The 24,834-nt window shown below is 35.3% G+C and overlaps 1 long non-coding RNA gene across 1 annotated transcript in view; it reads left to right on the top strand.

Annotated features, from left to right (window-relative positions):
* The window catches only part of LOC114460710 (uncharacterized), a 64,016-nt gene extending 39,603 nt beyond the window's left edge, over positions 1–24,413 (top strand). Inside the window, exons 2-3 of the long non-coding RNA XR_003673704.1 lie at positions 12,482–12,533; positions 24,072–24,413. This is a non-coding gene — a long non-coding RNA (uncharacterized LOC114460710). The remainder of the gene's footprint in view (positions 1–12,481; positions 12,534–24,071) is intronic.
* The last annotated feature ends 421 nt before the right edge of the window (positions 24,414–24,834 follow it).

Genomic DNA, 24,834 nt, shown 5'->3' with positions numbered 1-24,834 from the left:
CATAATAATGTGAATCATTCTTCATATACATCATGTATGAATACAGAAGCTATAGAATGTATATCCTGTATAGAAAGTGAACAAAGGGAAACTTCTTCCTGCTTCCTTTCCAACTGATCATTGTATTGATCTTTCTTTCAGACCACACTTCAAAGATCAACAACTTCCTGAACTGTTGGTGTCCATTTTCCAGCTGACAGCAGGTTTATGTTGGAATCCTGTGCAGCCTGATCTCTGGGTTCTTCAGTCCAACACTGGAACCAGAAGGTGTCGTCACCATCCGTTTGTCCTGGATCTGAAGATGATTCCTGCTCCATGTCTCCATCCACACAGAGATTGAGTGGAGAACAGATGAAGTGCTGAAGGTCTTCCCACACTCGTCACATCTGAAAACATTCTTCTCATGAAGTTCTCTCGTTGGTGGAGATTAAGGTGAGGTTTCCTCTTGTAAGATTTTCCACATGTGTCACATTTATGAGGTCTTTCTGATGAGTGGCTGATTTGGTGACATTTTAAATCTCTATATCTTGTAAAAACTTTGTCACACTGGTCACAGGGACACACTTCATGTCCAGTGTGAGATCTCAGGTGGATGATGAGGGTTTGTTTGTGTTTATATATTTTCCCACAGTGGTCACAGCGATACAACTCTGTTCTGGAGTGAGTCTGCATGTGCAGCGTTAAATGTGATCTTCGTGTGAAAGTCATTCCACACTGTTCACATCTGTGAGCTTTGATTCCACGATGAATGAGGACATGTCGACTGAGGTGTCCAGATTGACTAAAAGTCTTTCCACATTCATCACATTCAAACTTTTTAACTCCAGTATGAACGACTTTGTGATTTATTAAGTGAGAATTCTGGGTAAAAGCTTTTCCACACTGGTCACAGTTAAATGGCTTTTCTCCAGAATGGATTCTTTGATGTATAGTGAGGTGTGATTTCCTGGTAAAGGCCTTCCCACACTGGTCACATGTATGTTTAGCTTTAACTCCAGCTTGGCTCTGCTGTTGAACTCTTTGCTCTGAAGTTTTTCTCTTAGATTTGTTTCTTTGTTGTGGCTGAGCTTCATGGTCCTGAGAACGTTGAGGTGTCACTTTGTTCTGGCTTCCAGAGTCCTGTAGAACAGTTAGAGATAAACACAGAGAAGGAACCAAACAAACATTTGTGAATCAGTTGTTAAACCTCCAGCCCTAAACCAGCTCAATAAGGAAAAATGGACATTGGCGCGTTAGCGCCCCTACAGAGTGAAGATAATTTAATATGAGACAAATGTCCTATTGTAACACTTTTCATAGGGCGTTTCACTGACAGGGTTCAAAGTTGCTGCAGATCATCTAGAGAAGTGGGACACCAAAAGAGATCCATGGATTTTTTGTTAACTTTTACAGTGTTTGTAGGGCAGAGCCGTGAATCTTGGCCTCATTTTTTTTTCCTTTTTTTTTTTTTTTTTTTTAAATACACAATGACTCCAAAAAACATACATTACAGAAAAATCAATAAAATATAAAAATTAGTAAAAAAAACATTTATCATGCACATGTCCCATAGAATTAAACAAGGGAAATCACACGCTTTTTATTAAATTATCTTTTCATGAATGTAGAAAGTGAGAAACTTCCTTTACTTCTTTTATCAATTAATTAATCTAAATCTAATTTTAAATCATATTTAATTTGCAGAATACCATACCAGATACTTGTTAAGCTTATTTTCTACAATGCTTGTCCAGCTTGAAAGAACATGGATGGAACACAAGTAAGACGTGAGATCACCTCAGCTTTTAAAAGTTTATTCAGTTTTGTTGTAGGTTTTGTAGGAGGTTGAAAACTTTAAAGAAAAGGATGAAAAAGAGAGAAAGGAAATGAAATGTTTTTAAAAGAATGAACCACCTGAGCTTTTCCTATTTTAAACATTTTATTAAATAAATGCATTTTCTGCTATTTAATATTTAATGTTTTTAAATCAACCTACAATGTTTAACTATTTCTATTTGTAAAATTAAATTATGTGCTTTGGCGTACAAATTTTAACCATTTTAATTAACTTTTTAACAATGTATTTTACCCATAAACTTATTTATTAATTTTAGTATTTATGTAAATGTATTTATCTGAAACTCTTAACCAATATTTATTATTCTTAACATGTCTGTGATTTTATTCTTCATTGTTTTAACCTAAATTACACTATGAAATATATATCAATTGGATCAAATAGTACCTTAATGTATTTTGACTAAGATGTCACTAAACAAACAAACTGGTAAAGCCAAACACTTTGGCTGTAGAGTTAACTTACATTTGGGTCAAAATACATATAAACATGGAATCAGCCTGTGTACGTTAACATGACCTATATTCTAACTTAAATACGTGCTTTTAGGAGCTTAAAATAAACATAATAATTCAATAAATCTGAAGACACTCACTAACAACATCTCTGAGCTCCTCCACTACATTATCTGAGAGTCCAAACACACAGGTTGATAGATTTTCAGTCAAAGTAGTAGAAGGAGGAGCTTAGACCTAATAATTATGTGGGGCTCCATCTAGTGTCTAATTGTAGAACTACATCTACACCTGACCTCAGGTGAACACAACGGAAATTCACAGAATTGGGTTTAAACACCGTCACTGTGAGGGAAAGAACATTTTTTATGCAGAAATGTCCTTCCAACTCTCTTTGTAGTCGTTTCAAACACCACCTAAACACCGTCTAACCTGGTAAAAAACTACACAAATCATCACTGACTCCTACATCAGAGACACCAGTGTCTGTTTAACTTTAACATGTCTGTGAAGCTCTGTCTGTTTCTCATAGTGCTGCTGTGCTCCGTGAAAACATGACTCAGCTTTAATCAGCTTCACTTGATCAGAGCTACAGAACATCTGGATAAAGTTGTTCTGTTGTAGACCATCAATACCAGAGATTGTAGAGTATGAAACATCATAGATTATTGATAACTTCTGATACTGTAAAATATTCTAGCCTCTAGTGGTGAAAAAACACTTCTTACACGTGATGTTTGCACATTTAGCTTTGTTTAATCATTCGTTCTGGAATGATGTCATCAGGATCATTTAAATGAGGTTAATTTAAATTAAGTTGATCAAAACTTAATCAATAAACCTGATCAGATTCAGTAAATCATTGATCCCTGAGGGTAAATATAGTGACATTAATGCTGTTCTCATACATCTTTATATGACATGAATAATTAAAAAGGAGCAGTCAGAATAATCCATGTCACTACAACTTATATCTACCTTTTAATTGTATTTTACTCATTATTTTAAATTACATTTTTATTTTTGACATACATTTTTGTTCAATTATAGTTTTCCTTTTTTATTAGTTTTTATTTTGTTTTCTCACAGTACAACTTATATCTTCTTTTTAATTGTATCTACTTTATTTTTCATTCATTCATTCATTCATTCATTCATTCATTTGAGCAGCATATTACAAACTTATTTTACATAACAAAACTAAAATAATTGTGCTCAAAAGGAATTAAGGTTTTTTTTTTATTTATTAGTTTTCTCTGGTCTTTGGTGAGAGCAGACGTGTTTTCGTTTGCTCCGATAACACGACCTTGGCTACAGCTGAACAGCCTGAACAGCCTGAAAAACTGGGCCCAAGACTGAAGGAAAATGGTGAAAAAACCGCAGGGAGGCCCTTCAGAACCCAATTCGGGTTTGGAAGAGGTCAAGGAGATGATACGCGAGGGTCTACAAAACCTATCGGCCGAGATAAAGTCGTTGGAAAAGAAGCTGGAAAATTCACTGGAAAGACTACAAAGCGAAACAAAGGTACTGAAAGAAAAGAATGAAAGAAATGCTGAAGAGATAAAATTGTTGAACGCGAGGGTTGAACAGCTGGAACAAAAGGAAAGAGAGAAAGATGTCATCATCACAGGCCTAAAGATAAAACCCAGGAGTGACGAAGAAACAAAATCGATTGAACAACAGGTCATTGACTACCTGAAGTCGAAGGACATTGTCCTGAACCCTGACAACATCAACTCCTGCCATCTCCTGCCAAAGAAAAATGATAACAGAGCTGTAAAAATAACCTTCACGAATATAAAATTCAAAGGAGAAATACTCAAGCAAAGAAACAAACTCAAGGGAACGAAGGTGTACATCAATGAAAACCTGACGAAACAAAATGCAAGCATTGCATGGAAGGCACGCCAAATAAAAAAAGAAGGAACGATTGTGAAGACGTGGTCAAAAAACTGCAGGATTTACATCCAGGAAGAAGAGGACGGAAAACCAGTTCTCATCAAAACGATGGACAACTTGGGAAAATACGAAGGATCCACCTAAACAACAACATTACTGATGGTAATCATGGATATGGACCCAGATCTATATAAACACTGGAAACAAAACTCAGACTGTGATTATTTTACGGAGACCGAATTAAATGTGGAAACCAAGAGTAAAAAAGGTCTGTCATTTATTCATTTCAATTGCTAGGTGGTGGGGTGATTAAGGATTACATTAAATTTAAATTCAAAGTGTTTATTGTCATATGTGCAGTTAGAAACACAATTTTTTTTATATACAATGAAATTACTACCTTGCTTATGAACTAAGATATAATAATGTGTTTATACAAGTTAAATCTAACAGTGGAAAATACAACACTGCCAATAAACTAACAACAGCAGTTAGAAACACGCTTATGAACTAAGATATATTACATTAAAATACTACTTTGCTTGTGAACTGGGATGTGGTGATGTGTTTATACAAGTTGGATCTGATCCCATCATCAGACAGTGGAAAATACAACACTGCCAATAGAACTAACAACAGCTGGATTACCCTTGATGTAGAGACAAAACAAGGTGACATGTGGATGAAAAGGGAAGAACCTTCCAAACACCTTCGAAAGAGGAACTATTCTTGAACTGGAGGAATGCTAACACGTCTGGCGGGGAACAAGGCCAACACGAACAAAGATAGAGAGGACAACACTGACAACAGATGAGAATACACAAAAAAGGATGTTCAGAAGAAATCAAGAATGTTTGACCAGAGAGACATGTAAACCCATGTAAATTTGCGATGGTAAAACAGGGGACGGGACCCGGATAAGCAAACTGCTTCTCTCGTCTCCTTTTTCGGCATGTACAAAAAGAAAAAAAAAAAAAAAAAAAAAAAAAAGTGAATGTAACCATGTCGGAAATAAACTGAATAAATAAATAAAAATAAATACACTGACTAAAATGAAATATATTGAAAAATAACTAATAACTTTCATGTTTTTCATGTTGTAGGCTGTCAATCACTGAAGCCTCTGAGTTTCCTGGTTTTAACTCCTTGGCCATGTTTGCACTTTTTTATTTATGTCATTTATTTTACTTTGAAATGTGACCAGCAATGTCTTGTTTTAAGATTCACTAGGATTTAACTTCAGTGAAAACAATTGATATTATTTATTTTAATTGTATTTTTCTGTGTTTGTTAAACCGTATTTCAAAATTGTGCCTTTTTGTAAGACTCTACATTTAATTATCATTAATAAATGCTTATAATATCACATAAGTCATTATTTCACAATTCCTCTCAACTTTTAACATTTTTTTTTTTTTTACAAAAACACGGTGGGCTTCACTATCCACAGACTTAGCACATATTCTGGGCAAACCTGGGTCGGACCCAAAAGTGGGTCGTGAACAGCTGGTCAAAATAAATAAATACTTAAGTTAATGTTCTCTCATGTTGGGACTTGTCTTTTATTTTTGAAGAAACTTTCTTTTGAATAGCATGCTGTGAAATGCATGTTGCAAAGGAAACTATATAGATTTATATTTTTTTTTAAATTATATATGTGTGTTGTCGACAGCTATTTTTGAAAGACTAAATTTGGTTGGTTGAGTTCTAAAAAAAGTGGGTCGTGATTTAATGACCGTGGCAAAATGTGGGTCACAGGGTGAGACCAGTTGAGAACCTGGTTTACAGGATAATAGATGAAATTACTATTAACTATTGGTATTTACAAACTTTAAATAAAATATTAATAAAATAAAAAATAAAAATAAACAGTATTTTTGTTAATAGTTCTTCTGTAGTACTTAAGATAAATTATCTTCTTAACTATATTTGCTGTAGTAAATAGAGAGGCCCTAATAAAGACTGTCCACAGGGTTATTGGTGTTATTGTTGACGCTTCCTTTGGGGGTGTGACTTTGTAGACGGTCCCTGCCCACTCCTTAGCTCATTAACATAAAGTGTGTTTTTCTGTAGTTTGTTCTCTGTGTTCCACTGAGTACACACAGGTTGTTCCACCTTTACATCGTCACATATTGATAGAGAATGTGAGTGTGAATGAAGTGGGTCACCAGTTAAACTAGTCTCCAGTGTGTGTGTAACAGCGGATGAATGTGGTGAGTGAGTGAGTGAAGTGAATGGAAACACACGGAGTGTTTCTAACCTCTTCCTTCACAGAGCACACATCTGAAAACTCCTCCGTTTCTTCTTCTCCGCTTTTCTCCATCTTTGGAGCAAACATTCCGTCCCCACACATGGTCGGGATGACGAAGCTCCTCCAGCACAGCTTTCCTCCTGCAGCCTTCATCATCATCATCATCATCACTGTCCGTCTTACTCATACTCAGCTTCACTTCCCTCAATAATATTTGTTCCTTTTCCTCTTCTTCTTCTAGTTTAACGGTAGTCATCATCCAGCTCTGTCCGTCCTCCATTTCACTGCTTTGTTCCTGACTCTAGCTGGTTGCCAGATACAACCGACGATTCCCCGCATGAAATATGTTGAATATCCACAGAAATGCCCCAAAAACCATCCGTTCATCATCCAAATAAAACAGAAATATCACCTTTAACCAACGTTATTCACTGTTTCTTCAGTAAGTTAGTTATTTATCATCTCACATACAGCGGGAAAATACTCAATCTGGCAACCACTCAACTTTTGCGCTGACGTCACAACCAACTTTTTTTAGGAACTTAATTGACAAACCAGACAGAATAAATGTGTTTAATGGTGATTTAAGAGTGAATAAAGTAGTTACAGCCTGAAGGATTTGGTCTGTGGATGATTTAATGGATTTCAGAGGAAATTTGTTGAGTATAAATTAATTTATGAATAAATTATTATTGGTTTGTTCTCAGAAACAATATATATTTTAGATTAATATTGTACGAGCAGTGAAAATAAAGTCACTGTGTAGATCACATTAAATCCAGAGTTGCTTTTGCCTTGTTTACATTTTTTGTTGTTGTTGTTTTTATTATTATTATTATACAGATATATATATATTAGGAAATTTCATTAATTAAGCAGGCATTGAGCCATAATGTTTTCTTCTTCCTTTGAAAATAAATTCTTTTTTTTAGAAGTTATTAACTCTGATTTTAGTAAAAATATTCTGATGATATATTTGTGTTTGCTGAAAGCTAAAGAAAGTCAATTTAAACTGTTAAATAATATCTACACATGTAATGATTTCTTACATCAAATGTTTATTAAATGAGATCCATTATTCGTCTCAAAAGAGGAAATTTGCATTTCAGTTTCATCTCCGTCCAAGAAACATTAAAACACAATCACATAAAACATGGAGAACAGGAGGTATATTTATATTTATAGTAAGACAGTTGAGCTTTGTTTTGTTTTTGTTTTGTTTACATGTAAGTATGGTACACTCAAAAGATGTAACTACATTTGAAATTATTTTATAAGTAATTGTTTTGATGCCACTATTATTATTATTATTATTATTATTATTATTATTATTATTATTATTATTATTATTATTATTATTATTATTATTATTATTATTGTGTACTTAGTAAAAGTAGTCCGTGTAAAAATACTATTGTAGAGGAGCGGAACCTTCGGCACTATAGATTGCAGTTCCCGGTTACATTAGTGTGGACTCACTTCCTGTTTCCGCTCATACGTAATCTGGGAGAAGACGAGTGTGCGTCGTGGTTCCTACTCTAACACTCTACATGTACTTTACAGGTTAGTGCTTGGTTTAAAACAACTGTTAATGAAAGCTTTAGGCTTTGCATTACTTTATAAGTCACTTTGTTTTGATAAGTTGTGCAACTTGTGATGTCAGTTTTATAGACTTTAACAGCGGTAGAGCCGAGCCGCCTCGCCACGGTAGTCTCGCGATATTTAGTGTAATTCCCGCTATAGTTAAAGGTATTGTGGACGATGTTTAAAAAAAGAAACGCCCTCTCCACATTTTGAAAAAAGAAAAAAAAAAAAAAAAAGGCGCATGCGCAACACGCCTACGTGTGCGGGAGAGCGTGCACGAGCCCCGTTGTCCTCGTGCACAGCTCTGTTTACAAGTTGGTGTGGACATCGGTCATACAAGCTTACCTTACAAAAGAAGATTTGCACTTTTCCCACTATGTCAGACTCGCCACCGGTAAATGAAAATCTATTTTCAAAGGACCCGGTGCGCACCGGGCACGAGCACGTACGACGGCCTTTAGTAAACATGATTGACAATTAGGAGGACCAATAGTCTTGATGATCCACCCGGAAGCTAAACATCGTCTACAATACCTTTAATATATATAGCTAGAGGCACCGAAGGGGAACTGAATTTTGCACTATTTACATGGAAACCTATAGCACATTAAAGCTGCAGTATGTGTCAATTTCTGTTGTTACAATAAGTCATCTGGAAATGTAATAAGCAGTTGTTACATATGGTTTTGGATAACAAAAGATGAGTGAACATGGAATTGCGCTTTATTTTTGATTTAATTCATCATTGTTTGTACTGGATATTGAAAGCACTGAACTGTATTATTGTAAATGAGCTTCAAAGAGAGAATTAATATACGCAATCTGGGAAAAGACGATTGTGCAGCGTGGTTCCTACTCTTATACTCTACATGTACTTTACAGACATTCTCTTTGTTAACGTAGACACCGTGCCAGCCGGGGCCCGTAACATAAGCACACAAATATGGTACAGATTTCATTACAGGATTACATTTTTGGTCTGGATTCTGGTTTTCAGATTAAGTTTGTTATGAAGTTAAAGTTTTATTTTTGTAAAACTACATTTTTCATTCACAAAAGTATATATTTAAAGCTGCTTTCACATTTTATAAATGAGTTAAACATGTTTTTAACTCATTAAGTTAGTGGTCAAGTTTATTACAGTTTTTCCAATTCGTAATATAATTTACATATTGTACAAATATTTTAAGTGCCAAAAAATACAAATATAATATAAAGACAGGGATACAAAGTGGTGGATTGAGCGGTGCTGTTCTAATCTACTCCCCGACAAAAAAAATTAAACATGCCTGTGGCACACACACACACAGCCTACTCAAAGGGTAAACAAACAATAAATAAATAACAAAAAAAATTTTAACTGAAATTTGCTAAATAAAAATTGTTCTTATCTACAAATTCGATGAATCGATTAAATCTATTTTTTTGTCCAGCCATAGCTAGAGGCACAGGGGAGTAACTGAGTTTTGTGCTATTTACATAGAAACCTATAGCACATTAAAGCTGCAGTATGTGTAAATTTCTGGTATTACAATTAGTCATCTGGAAATGTAATAAGCAGTAATTACATATGGTTTTGGATAACAAAAGATGAATAAATATAGAATTGCATTCTTTTTTGACTTAATTTGTCATTGTTTGTACTGGACATTGAAATGTATTGTAAATGAGCTTCAAAGAGAATTAATATACACTAGGGATGTAACGATTAATCGTAAGGCAGTTAAAAATCGATTCATAGGTATCACGGTTGATATCGATTTTCTGAAAATTGAATCGCAGTACTTTTTTTAACCAGCAGAGTGTAGGCGGCGGGCGGAGTCTGCTAATACTTTCTTTTCTTTCCAGACAAATAACTTTACTCTCCATTTATTTAGTAGAACACTTAGTGCAACATTTCTCTGCTCATTAAATACAAACAACATTTAACTTGAGGTGTCAATCCAATGCTTAAATAAAATTTTTAATCATATAAAGTGTAATATAAGGCACGATACATCATCCTTTAAACAGGTAATTACATGTAATTACCATACACATAAGTGTATGGTAGGGATGTAACGATTAATCGCAAGGCAGTTAAAAATCGATACATAGGTATCACGGTTGATATCGATTTTCTGAAAATTGAATATCGCAGTACTTTTTTTAACCAGCAGAGGGCGCTATCCACAAGTGTAGGCGGCGGGCAGAGTCTGCTAATACTTTCTTTCTGGCCGCCTTCTACTCTTAAATATGTTAATAAATGATTCATTACCCCTTTAGCACCAAAAGAATATCTGTAATATTACTTGAATATCTGTAAAAGTCACGTTTTTCTATTAGCTCTGTCTGCTAGCATAGCTTCTCTTCTTCACTGCAAGATATCTGCATGCCAACCGACCACTGTGTTATCAGCGACCTCTGCTGGTCCAAACAAATGACGTAAATCAGTACAATCACGTTTTTTTTTTTTTTAAAGTCCAATTGTTAAGGCACAAAATACATTTTCAGTTGCACTTTTAAAAAGAAAAATAACTATTATGTAGTTTTGCATTGTTTATTATAGAACCAGAATTTAAATTAATAGGCTTCATTTTCATTTGTATTATTCCTTTATTTATTTCATTCAAGATTTATTTTTAGTTAAATTGCATTGTTTTGAATAGTTTATCAAGGAATTCTTTTGACAATGAAAAATAAAAGGAAAATAGTACAGTATTTTCTAGTTTTTTTCCCAAAAAAAAAATTTGTCTACAGTCCCATTTTGTAAATAAATCGTAAGAGAATCGTATCGTGAACCCAGTATCGTGAATCGAATCGTATCGGGAGTTGAGTGAATCGTTACATCCCTAGTGTATGGTAATTACAGGTAATTACCATACACATAATTGTACGGAGAAAAAAAAACAAGTTATGACACCTTCTTTTTAAACAGGGAGAGTGAATTAAAAACTAATTTATGTCCACATCATCAAAAAAGCAGATCTGAGTTTATAATTTAAATTTCCTACAATAGTCAAGGATGGCCATCTGGACTAGAGCTAATATTTATTTAATAAGAGCTTTAAAAGACATGGATGGAGACATGACGACATTCATACAGACTTATTACGCACACAGAACTGTTCCTTTCTCTGCCTCCCTCTGTGTGTCTCTCTCTCTTCAACTCTCACACAATCACACACAGATACACAGCCAGGAGCGTGAATCACACATGCGTGGGTACGGTTGCTATGGCACATGCGCGCACACACACACACACACACGGACGTCGCAAATGGAACAGGCTTCATCGAGGCATTGCTAATAATGATTTAAAATAATAATTATTATTTCTTCCGTCAACCAATTCGTGGACCACGTGCGTGCCGAACCATGGAGAGCGATCCGTGTGCCGATCATGGATCAATGATGATCCGTTGCACCACTATTGATTAGCAAATGGTGTGATTTGGCAGAGAAAACCCTTTGGATGTGCTGTGTATTGACCACAGACGGCACCGCAAGGGTTAAAATGTGAACTACAGACGGTTCTACGTTCTCCGTGATTTGGGAGATCGTCATGTTTTAATCCTTAATGATCTAATATCATCAGATCACACATCCTAAGCACCTATACTATATCACCAGATACCACAGCACAGCTATCCTGCTCCCTCCTTATTTACTTTTCTGAACATCTAGTCCATCTATGAACATTTAGTACTGCATGAAAAAGTACCTGGTATTTTAGAAGATGCAGGTGCCTTTAATTAAGACATAAGGAAGTCCTTGTCCTTTTTCAGCTCCCTGTTGGTCTCCTCCAGGTCTACAATGTGGTCTTCAAGATTTGTAATTGTCTGTTGATCTTTCTTGGCTTGTTCTTTGAGTTTGGTAAACTCCAGAGTCCCTGTTGGTGCCCCTGTGCACATTTATTGGTAAACAACATGATTTTATGTTTTCAGACATTCATAGGGTTTATTGTGTAAATGATTCAGGTGTACATTTGTAAAGATATATTAAATATAATAGACTTACATTGTTTCCTTGGTGAACCTTTAATGGTTGTCATTGAGGAGGGACCTCTTCTTTATCTTGTGACTGTTCAGCTGAAGTTAATAAAAAAACACCATGACATCTCAGCTACATTAAACTCATGGTCCTGCAGTTTATTTTCAGGAAGTAAGTCACATGTGTATTAGGAGGATATCAGTGGTGTGAGATGTACAGTGGACGGTGAGGGAAACTATAAGTTCCTGGACAGGAGTCCAAAGTAATATTTATCCATCATATTGGCTCTCATTATGATGAAATAACTTTTTATCAATAATTTACAGTTTTTTCAAAAACAGAACATCTTTCTGTGTCTTTTTAAGAGATATACAGTATTTGTTGTGTGGATGGGAAGTAGCAGGTTATAGACCAGAAATGAGGGTATTTTATATTGACTGTTTTCTGTTTCCATCTTAACATATAATGTCTATGTTTCCACAGGAGAATCAACAGAAGTGTAAATGACATGGATGGCAGCACTGCACAACAACAGGTCAGTGTTGAAATCTTTGATGTCTCATGTTATTTTATTTTTCTATTGAGATCATAACCAGAGCATTGAGGCCATCTTATGTCATTATATTCCTATGGAAATATTTGATCATCTTTAAAGTTAAGAAGCACATCAACATGCTGATGAATAGTTGACTTATAACTAGCGTACCGTAGTTTAATGAGATTTGCAAAATGTTTGAATGTTTGTGTCAATATTAAGTTTTCAAACAGTGGCTAAAATAACAGGTTATTTATTTTATATCATTTTAAAAGATGTAACAAAAATGTTTTAAATAACAGCAAAGCAAAACAATAGGTTACATGTATTTTAATTTTTATTTTGCAGAAATGCTGTACATGAATGAAGTTAACAGTAGCATAACTTAACATCTGCATTGTTTCACCTCATGAATTAAATTCAGAGGGTCCAGCTCTGATAGTGGGGTCTCCTAACCCTCTTCCCCTGGTCAGGGGTCTGTAACCTTTACTCTACAAGGAACCATTTAACCTCATCTCACCTGGATTAAAGTCCTCCTGGAGCCATAAATACCTTCTCTATGAAGACAATACAGTGTATCACGTTATATACAGTTATAATTATATAGAATAATGTTTGATTTAATTATTTTTTTTATTGATCATGTAAATAGAAACCTAAGAACAGCCTAAAATAAAATAAATCAACATCAAGAAATAAAACAGTATCTAGCATCTTCAAATTCTTACACATCTCAGTTTACATGAACATAGAGCTCGGCCATTTTGCCTAAAAAAATCAGATTTTAAAAGAAAATCAAGGTTCGATTTGATTTTCAATATTTTTTTAATGCACTTTAAAATGAGTGCAGACATCAGATTTATTGTCAAAAGTGCAACTTTATTTCTGTGATTGTCCTCAAGAGTTAAAATGCATAGAATAATCTCAAAATAAAAGTAAATAAGGCTGTTATTCAACAATTTCAAACTTTAATCCAGGTTTAAGCAAAAGTGCAACAACAACTTCACAGTAGCTTAAATTTTCTGATAAAGAAATCATAAAACTACATATTCTATAACATTACAGTTAAAAAATAATAAACTCTTCCCTTAGCATCTCAGCATAGTGTGAATAAAAAATTGAACATGCCTGTGGCACACACACACATATAGCCTACTCAATGGGTAAACAAATCTAAACAAAGAGGAGGCGGGCTCACATCGGAACGCGAAAAAGTTTAAAAAAAAAAACTGTGATGGGAAAAAAATAATTAGCAAGCAGAATATGCATCAGTGCATCAACACACAGTGCACGTTCACTACAACAAAAGAACACGTAAAACAAGCTGTAACAATCTTGTGATGACGTAAACAGCGCGGACACCGTGCGCTTGTCTGGAAACAGACCAACGTGTCCGTGGACTCACAGAGCTGAAGAGTTTTCTAAACAGAGTTGATGGATCAGTACGTGTGTTTTATGTTTCTGTGTCACATCAACACTGTAGTACCGTGGGACCTCTACACAACAATCTGAAGCAGGGCACGTATGGCATTATATTTGTGCCACAACTCTGCTGTCAGTGCACGTCTGAACTTTATCACGACTGTAAATGGTCCACGTTATGAAGATTATCTGTTGATTGGATTAAAAGTAAACCAGCGAGTTAAAGACATGTACACAGAGCTGTGTGTGAATCTAAAGAAATAAATATAACCAATAGAAGCTGATTTTTCATCAATAACATTAATGCACTTTGTGTTTTAATTAGATAAAATATTTAATGTGACTCTTCCAACAGCTCAGTTATAGGCCTGTACAACATTATTTAATGTATGAGTGGGGTCAGGTTAAACTATTTTATTTTATATTGTGCATTGTTGGAATGTCTGTGCTAAATAAACATTTTCTTATTTTTAATTTATTTATTCTTTAAAGCATTAACATTAATTTATACAATTGCAATGTTGTAATTTTAGTGGTTAGTACTAGAGATGGGCGGTATTGACAAAAAAAATTATCCCGATAATTTCTAGTATTTATCACGATAACGATAAAAATCACGATAAATAAAAACGATAAATAAAAAAATTCACAACTTAGTGTAAACAGGTTCCTTACAAACACAAACACAAATATGTGAATACATCACTAGACACATTTAAAAGGCTACAATAACTGCTGACTCAAACAGCTCATGAGCTGATATTTTATGAATAATATTTGTACATGTGGATCACTATTAGTGTTACTGTATGTAATTCATTTATTTCCTCACTTGAAATAAAATTATTATTATTAAAAAAAAGCACGTTAAAATCACAAATAACTTCAATAGTGTTTTTACTGCTGATGAAATATAATTAAAAATATTGTGTTTCACAAGTTGGGATGAATTAATAGTGACATTAGTTAATATTTATTTCACACAACGTGTGACATGTTTAGCTTTTATTCTTCCATACAAGTGTTTAATCTGATCATAAACAAATCAATGGCTCTGTGGTTTTATGACAGTAAAAGATGTTTTTTTTACTTGGTCTATTAGTCCTTATATGGAGTGGTTAGCATTAACCCTGTCTGTGTGTCGGTGGGTTAGCTTAGCATAGTTAGCTTTAGTTGAGTTTCCAGTTTATAATCATTGCTACAGGTTCATCTCTGTCCCTGTGTTTGTAGAACTTTGGGTGGATCTGATGGAGGAACTTGGACAGGTTCACTTTGTTGGATGGTTGTCTGGTTTTAACCCAGTAGTGGTCCATGATGTTTCACTGCAAGGCAGCTTCTGGTAGCCGTGACAAACACCTCACACACACACACACACAGACGGTGGTGTGTGGGCGGTGGTGGTGCACGTCAGAGCTTCCGTAAACAACGTTCCGCTGGAACAAAACCAGTGAATGTAGAACCAGTGAAAGACACCATTATGGCTGTACTCATACTGCCAGTTCAGGCTGTTCCAAGCTCACAGCAGGAATCCCCCCTCCCTGTCCCTTTTCTGGCACGGTAGAACGGACGTGATCACCAGCTTAACTCGGTTCACACAGAGAATCTCGTTCATTTACGACACACATGGCATTACGTCATCATTAAGCGAATCTGTTCATATCTGTCAAGTTTTGGATTTGAAAATAAGGGAATTTTTCTGGCGTCCACTACGAGCCGTCCCACCCGCCCAACCGAGCTCCAGTGTTTTATTTTTTTTTTTTTCGGAAAAAAAGATATATAATACAAAATAAATACTAATGAATAAAAAAACAAAATTAAACAAAAACGTATGTCAAAAATAAAGTAAGATACTAGGTATGTAACGATTAATCGTGAGGCAGTTAAAAATCGATTCATAGGTATCACGGTTGATATCGATTTTCTGAAAATTGAATCACAGAACTTTTTTTAACCACAAGTGTAGGCGGCGGGCGGAGTCTGCTAATACTTTCTTTCTGGCCGCCTTCTACTCTTAAATATATTAATAAATGATTCATTACCCCTTAAACACCGAAAGAATATCTGTAATATTACTTGAATATCTGTAAAAGTCACGTTTTCCTATTAGCTCTGTCTGCTAGCATAGCTTCTCTTCTTCACTGCAAGATATCTGCATGCCAACCAACCACTGGGTTACCAGCGCCCTCTGCTGGTCCAAACAAATATGACGTAAATCAGTGTAATCAGGTTTTTTTTGTTTTTTTTTTAAAGTCCAATTGTTAAGGCACAAAATACATTTTCAGTTGCACTTTTAAAAGAAAAAGAACTATTATGCAGTTTTACATTGTTTATTATAAAACCAGAATTTAAATTAATAGGCTTCATTTTCATTTGTATTCCTTTATTTATTTCATTCAAGATTTATTTTTAGTTAAATTGCATTATTTTGAATTGTTTATCAAGGAATTCTTTTGACAATGAAAAATAAAAGGAAAATAGTACAGTATTTTCTAGTTTTTTTTCCCAAAAAAAAAATTTGTCTACAGTCCCATTTTGTAAAATAAATCATGAGAGAATCGTATCGTGAACCTAGTATCGTGAATCGAATCGTATCGGGAGTTGAGTGAATCGTTACATCCCTATAAGATACAGTTAAAAGGTAGATATAAATTGTAGTGACAGTGATTATTCTGACTGCTCATTTTTAATTATTTATGTCATATAAAAATGTATGAGAACAACATTGTCACAGTCATCATATTTCCCCTCAGGGATCAATGGTTTACTGAATCTGATCCGGTTTATTGTTTAGGTTAATTTAAATGATTTATTATTTATTATTATTTAAGTATTGATGGTCTAGTACACACATTATCAGTGCTCCCAGAACATTTCCCCATAAAAAAACATTCCTTGCCTCACGGTGACGGCGTTTCATTTTGATTCTGTCCATTTCCACGTTTAACCGTTTTCATTGGTCGATTCCATGATTTATAGTTCCCTATTGGTGTTCAGCTGCAGCTGAGGGGAGGGGCTTCACGTGTGTCTGTTTATGTCTGCAGCAGCGAATGAAGTTGTCAATTGAAACAGGTGAGGGGGAAAAAACTAGAGATGAACCATAGATATATTAAGAGATGGACATGGTGCTGTTAGTATCGATACCTTTGCGAGAAATTATAGTATCCAATACTAACTTTTTGGTATTGACACTTTATTTAGTTTTTTGACAACGCTATTCTTACCAGTGGGAAAATTCTTGATGATATATCTCTGCTAATCACGTCTGTAACGTGCATACAGCTCTGAGCACAGATACAGTGCCTTGCAAAAGTATTCGGCCCCCTTGAACTTTTTGACCTTTTGCCACGTTTCAGCCTTCAAACTTAAAGATAACAGTAATTTTTTGTGAAGAATCAACAACAAGTGGGACTCAATCATGAAGTGAAACGAAATTTATTGGATATTTCAAACATTTTTAACAAATAAAAAACTGAAAAATTGGGCGTGCAAAATTATTGTGGATTACTGTGGACTCGTGGAGCGTCTGTATTTAATACATGTGAGCACTACAGAGTTGATGGAGCAGTAAGTGTGTTTTATGTGTGTGTGTCACTTAGACACTGTAGTTACATGTAGCCCTCCATTAACACAGACCTTTAATACATCACAACTGTACTTGGTCCACGTTATGAACATCATTACTCTGATAGAATTAAACGGTGGAATCACAGCTTCAATGCATTTTGTGTTTTAATTAGGGCTGCACCATTTTCACAAAAAACCTAATTGTGTTTTTTCTGACGGATATTGTGATTTCGATTCAATTTTACAATTTTTAAAAAGATTTCATACATTTAAAATGCATATGCGTTTTTTTTTCCAAATTCTATTTTCCACATCAATTTTTTAGGAATATGAATGAATTATTTCAGAAAATATTAGTTTTTAACTCCTGTAAGGAAGCAAAATACTAATAAATTTAAAAAAAAAAAAAACCTTAATTCCTTTTGAGCACAATTATTTTAATTTTGTTATGTAAAATAAGTTTGTAATATGCTGCTCAAATGAATAAATAAATGAAAAATGAATGAATGAATGAAAAATAAAGTAGATATAATTAAAAAGAAGATATAGGTTGTACTGTGAGAAAACAAAATAAAAATGTAATTTAAAATAATGAGTAAAATACAATTTAAAAGGTAGATATAAGTTGTAGTGACATGGATTATTCTGACTGATTCTTTTTAATTATTCATGTCATATAAAGATGTATGAGAACAGCATTAATGTCACTATATTTACCCTCAGGGATCAATGATTTACTGAATCTGATCAGGTTTATTGATTAAGTTTTGATCAACTTAATTTAAATGATCCTGATGTCATCATTACAGAACGTAATGATTAAACAAAGCTAAATGTGCAAACATCACGTGTAAGAAGTGTTTTTTCACCACTAGAGACTAGAATATTTTACAGTATCAGAAGTTATCAATAATCTGTGATGTTTCATACTCTACAATCTCTGGTATTGATGGTCTACAACAGAACAACTTTATCCAGATGTTCTGTAGCTCTGATCAAGTGAAGCTGATTAAAGCTGAGTCATGTTTTCACGGAGCACAGCAGCGCTATGAGAAACAGACAGAGCTTCACAGACATGTTAAAGTTAAACAGACACTGGTGTCTCTGATGTAGGAGTCAGTGATGATTTGTGTAGTTTTTTACCAGGTTAGACGGTGTTTAGGTGGTGTTTGAAACGACTACAAAGAGAGTTGGAAGGACATTTCTGCATAAAAAATGTTCTTTCCCTCACAGTGACGGTGTTTAAACCCAATTCTGTGAATTTCCGTTGTGTTCACCTGAGGTCAGGTGTAGGTGTAGTTCTACAATGAGACACTAGATGGAGCCCCAACATAAGTATTAGGTCTAAGCTCCTCCTTCTACTACTTTGACTGACAATCTATCACACCTGTGTGTTTGGACTCTCAGATAATGTAGTGGAGGAGCTCAGAGATGTTGTTAGTGAGTGTCTTCAGATTTATTCAATCAATCAATCAATCTTTATTTGTATAGCGCCAAATCATAACCAATGGTATCTCAAGGCACTTTACAGTAGAGCAGTCTTAGGGACGGACTCTTCATTTTATGGATACACACATATGCATATATACGTATATACACATACATATGTATCCCACACCCAACATGAATTCATCATGGCGGCAAGGAAAACCTTCTGTTAAGCAGCAGGAACCTTGTGTGGATCCCATTCCTATGATGAACAGCCATCCACGTTATGCTGTGTTGGGTGTGTGCAGAGGAAAGGGTGGAGACAGAGTTGTTGAGACTCTGTAACTCCACACTGAGGATCCCACGGACCTGCAAGACAAAAGCCAGAAGGAGTACAGGAGCAAACACACAAGGGAAGAAGCAGACATAGAGGGAGTGTTTGAAAGAGGAATGGGACCCTCTCCGGTCCCTCTCTAACCTAAATGACCTCTCTCTTAACGCCCTCTCCAACCTCTCTCCAACCGAGCATGCCAGACCCCCCCCCCGGCAGTCTATGCCTATTGCATCTTAATTATGAGCTATGAGCTGGTTCCTAACTAAAAGCTTTATCAAAGAGGAATGTTTTGAGCCTAACCTTAAAGGTAGAGAGGGTGTCTGCCCCCCGATCCATTGTTGGTAGATGGTTCCAGAGAAGTGGGGCCTGATAACTGAAAGCTCTTCCTCCTATACTACTTTTAGAGACGAATGGAACAACGAGTAGTCCAGCATTTTGAGAGCGTAGTGTTCTGGGGGGATTGTATGGCACTACAAGCTCCTTGAGATAGACTGGTGCCTGTCCATTTAGGGCTTTATAAGTGAGAAGAAGAATCTTGAATTCTATTCTATATTTTATGGGAAGCCAATGCAGAGAGGCTAATACAGGAGTAATGTGATCTCTTCTCCTAGTTTTAGTCAGTACACGTGCTGCAGCATTTTGAACCAGCTGAAGTGTCTTAAGCGACTTGCTCGGTCAGCCTGCTAAAAGATAATTACAATAATCCAGTCTAGAGGTAACAAAAGCATGGACTAGTTTTTCGGCGTCGCCCTGAGACAGGATAGATCTGATTTTAGCAATGTTACGGAGATGAAAGAAGGCAGTTCTTGAAGTTTGTTTTATGTGAGAGTTGAAGGATAAGTCCTGATCAAATAGAACCCCAAGGTTTCTAACAGTTGTGCTTTGTGCCAGAGTAATGCCATCTAGGGCAGTTAGGCTAGCGTAGGTTTCTCTAAGGTGTCGCGGGCCCAGTACAATGACCTCAGTCTAGTCTGAGTTGAGAAGAAGAAAATTTTGGTCCATCCAGGCCCTAATGTCCTTTAGACAGGCCTCAAGTTTAGATAGCTGATTTGTCTCACCTGGCTTCATTGATACATACAGTTGGGTATCATCAGCATAGCAGTGGAAGTTAACAGAGTATTTTCTCATAACATTACCAAGGGGGATCATATAGATACAGAAGAGGATTGGACCTAGCACAGAGCCCTGAGGAACCCCGTAGCTTACTTTAGTGTACACAGAAGACTTATTATTCACGTGTACAAACTGGTACCTATCAGATAGGTAGGACTTAAACCAGTTTAGGGCAGTCCCTGTCATTCCAAGTAATTTCTCTAATCTCTCTAGTAGAATATAGTGATCTATAGTGTCAAAAGCTGCACTAAGATCTAATAAAACCAGCACTGAGAGTCGTCCTTCATCTGAAGCCCAGAGTAGATCATTAGTTACTTTAACTAAAGCAGTCTCTGTGCTGTGTTGAGCTCTAAAACCTGACTGGAAGTCCTCGAACAGGCTGTTGTTTTGAAGAAATTCACAGAGCTGAGCTGCCACAACTTTCTCAAGAATCTTTGAAATAAAAGGAAGATTAGATATAGGCCTGTAGTTTGCTAAAGTGCTGGAATCAAGAGTAGGTTTTTTGAGAAGGGGTTTGATTACAGCTACTTTAAAGGACTGTGGCACGTAGCCTATTGATAGGGATATATTTATTGTTTCCAACAAAGATGGGCAGACTAGGGGAACAACTTCTTTAAACAGCTTAGTTGGGATCGGATCTGAAAGGCAGGTCGATGGTTTGGAGGATGAAATAATAGAGTTAAGTTCCTGAAGTCCTATATGTGTGAAACAGTTTAGGTTAGGCCTATTTACATTTAATGGTACAGCAGGCCCAGGTGAAGGCAGGGAGTGGCTAATTTTATCTCTAATCTTGTGAATTTTATCGTTAAAAAATGTCATAAAGTCCTCACAGCTGAGGGCTAGAGGAATCATGGGCTCAATAGAGCTCTGACTTTGTGTTAGCCTGGCTACAGTGCTGAAAAGGTACCTCGGATTATTTTTATTTTCTTCAATTAGTGAGGAGTAGTATGTAGATCGACTATGTCGTAAGGCTGTCATGTATTTACTATGGCTTTCTTGCCAAAGTATTCATGACTCCTCTGTTTTATTGGAGCGCCACATTCTCTCTAATTTACGGGTTGTTTGTTTGAGTGTGTGAGTTTCAGAGCTAAACCACGGAGCTTTCCTCTGACGTTTAATAGTTTTTTCCCTCAATGGGGCAATTGAGTCCAAGGTGGATTTTAGTAGACTAGCAGAGCTATCGACAAGCAGATCCAGTTGAGAGGGGTTATAATTAATATCATAGTTATTTATTGGATGGTGCACTGAGTTTAAGGCAGCAGGAATGGCCTCTTTAAATTTAGCCACAGCACTATTGGACAGATTTCTACTCGTAACTATTTTATTGCATAGTGCGAGATCCTCTAGGATAATGTTAAAAGATATTAAAAAGTGATCTGATAGCAGAGGATTTTCAGGGTAGACTTTTAGTTCATTAATATCAAGGCCATATGTTAGAACAAGATCAAGAGTATGATTTAAACGATGAGTAGCTTCATTAATAGTTTGAAAAAAGCCAACTGAGTCTATTAGGGACATAAAGGCTGAGCTCAGGCTATCACTATCTTTGTCCACATGGATATTAAAATCTACTATCAGTATTTTATCAGAACTGAGGACTAAGTTTGATATAAACTCAGAGAATTCTGATAGAAATTCAGAATAAGGGCCTGGAGGACGGTAAATTATCGCAAATAAGACTGGCTGGCAGGTTTTTGATTCAGTATGAGATAAATTTAGAACCAGGCTTTCAAAGGAAGTGTAATTGGCCTTTGGTTTAGGATAGATTAGGAGAGAGGAATGATAAATAGCTGCTACACCACCTCCACGGCCTATGTCTCGTGGCATATGAGTATTTAAATGACTGGGAGGAGTGGCTTCATTTAAACTAACATATTCATCTTGATACAGCCATGTTTCAGTTAAACAGAATAAATCAAAGTTATTTTCTGAGATAAGGTCATTTACTAGTAGAGATTTGGATCTCAGTGATCTAATATTTAATAGAGCACATCTAATGGTTTTATGTTTTGGTGTTTCTAGATTTGAGATTTTAATTTTTTTCAGATTTTTATAATTGATAGTTCTTTTATTTGATTTTATGTTAAAATCATTGTGAAATTTGGGTCGGGGGACAGACACCGTCTTTATAGAATAATATTCATCACCATCACAACAGTTGTCATGGCGATGAACACAGCTATCATGATAGCAATGGGAGGGAAACTGTCCTAAGGCAAGCGCAGAGGGGCGTGGAGGACTCCGCCTCTGTAACATGGTCTCATTCATGAGATGTCATAAATGTGCCATTTATTGAATTATTATGTTTATTTTAAGCTCCTAAAAGCACGTATTTAAGTTAGAATATAGGTCATGTTAAAGTACACAGGCTGATTCCATGTTTATATGTATTTTGACCCAAATGTAAGTTAACTCTACAGCCAAAGTGTTTGGCTTTACCAGTTTGTTTGTTTAGTGACATCTTAGTCAAAATACATTAAGGTACTATTTGATCCAATTGATATAATATAAATATATATATATAAATATATATATATATATATAGTGATTTCATAGTGTAATTTAGGTTAAAACAATGAAGAATAAAATCACAGATATGTTAAGAATAATAAATATTGGTTAAGAGTTTCAGATAAATACATTTACATAAATACTAAAATTAATAAATAGGTTTATGGGTAAAATACATTGTTACAAAGTTAGACTTTAATTAAAATGGATAAAATTTGTACAGCAAAGCACATCATTTAATTTTACAAATAGAAATAGTTAAACATTGTAGATTGATTTAAAAACATTAATTATTAAATAGCAGAAAATTAATTTATTTAATAAATAAAATGTTTAAAATAGGAAAAGCTCAGGTGGTTCATTCTTTTAAAAACATTTGATTAGAACTCATTCTTCCTTTCTCTCTTTTTCATCCTTTTCTTTAAGGTTTTCAACCTGCTACAAAACCTACAACAAAACTGAATAAACTTTTAAAAGCTGAGGTGATCTCACGTCTTACTTGTGTTCCATCCATGTTCTTTCAAGCTGGACAAGCATTGTAGAAAATAAGCTTAACAAGTATCTGGTATGGTATTCTGCAAATTAAATATGATTTAAAATTAGATTTAGATTAATTAATTGATAAAAGAAGTAAAGGAAGTTTCTCACCTTCTACATTCATAAAAAGATAATTTATAAAAAGCGTGTGTGATTTCCCTGGTTTAATTCTATGGGACATGTGCATGATAAATGTGTTTGTTTGGTGTATTTTTTTTTTTTTTTTTTTTTTTTTACAAATTTCTATATTTTATTTTGTTTGGTGTATTTTTCTGTAATGTATGTTTTTTGGAGTCATTTTGTGTATTTAAAAAACAAAAAAGGCCAAGATTCACGGCTCTGCCCTACAAACACTGTAAAAGTTAACAAAAATCCATGGATCTCTTTTGGTGTCCCACTTCTCTAGATGATCTGCAGCAACTTTGAACCCTGTCAGTGAAATGCCCTATGAAAAGTGTGTTACAATAGGACATTTGTCTCATATTAAATTCTCTTCACTCTGTAGGGGGCGCTAACGCGCCAATATCCATTTTTCCACATTGAGCTGGTTTAGGGCTGGAGGTTTAACAACTGATTCACAAATGTGTGTTTGGTTCCTTCTCTGTGTTTAATCTCTAACTGTTCTACAGGACTCTGGAAGCCAGAACAAAGTGACACCTCAACGTTCTCAGGACCATGAAGCTCAGCCACAACAAAGAAACAAATCTAAGAGAAAAACTTCAGAGCAAAGAGTTCAACAGCAGAGCCAAGCTGGAGTTAAAGCTAAACATACATGTGACCAGTGTGGGAAGGACTTTACCAGGAAATCAGACCTCACTGAACATCAAAGAATCCATTCTGGAGAAAAGCCATTTAACTGTGACCAGTGTGGAAAAGCTTTTGCCCAGAGTTCTACCTTAATAAGACACAAAGTCGTTCATACTGGAGTTAAAAAGTTTGAATGTGATGAATGTGGAAAGACTTTTAGTCGATCTGGAAACCTCAGTCTACATGTCCTCATTCATCGTGGAATCAAAGCTCACAGATGTGAACAGTGTGGAAAGACTTTTACACAAAGATCACATTTAACTCTGCACATGCAGACTCACTCCAGAACAGAGTTGTATCACTGTGACCACTGTGGGAAAATATATAAACAGAAACAAACCCTCATCATCCACCTGAGATCTCACACTGGACATGAAGTGTGTCCCTGTGACCAGTGTGACAAAGTTTTTACAACATATCAACAATTAGAATCTCACCAAATCAGCCACTCATCAGAAAGACCTCATAAATGTGACACATGTGGAAAATCTTACAAGAGGACATCTGACCTTAATCTCCACCAACAAGTTCATGAGAAGAATGTTCTCAGATGTGATGAGTGTGGGAAGACCTTCAGCACTTCAT

Source organism: Gouania willdenowi, unplaced genomic scaffold (genome assembly GCF_900634775.1).
Source record: "Gouania willdenowi unplaced genomic scaffold, fGouWil2.1 scaffold_62_arrow_ctg1, whole genome shotgun sequence".
In the NCBI taxonomy this organism is placed as follows: domain Eukaryota; kingdom Metazoa; phylum Chordata; class Actinopteri; order Blenniiformes; family Gobiesocidae; genus Gouania; species Gouania willdenowi.
Note: the sequence above shows the minus strand (reverse complement) of the source record. Positions and strands in the feature narration are given on the sequence as shown.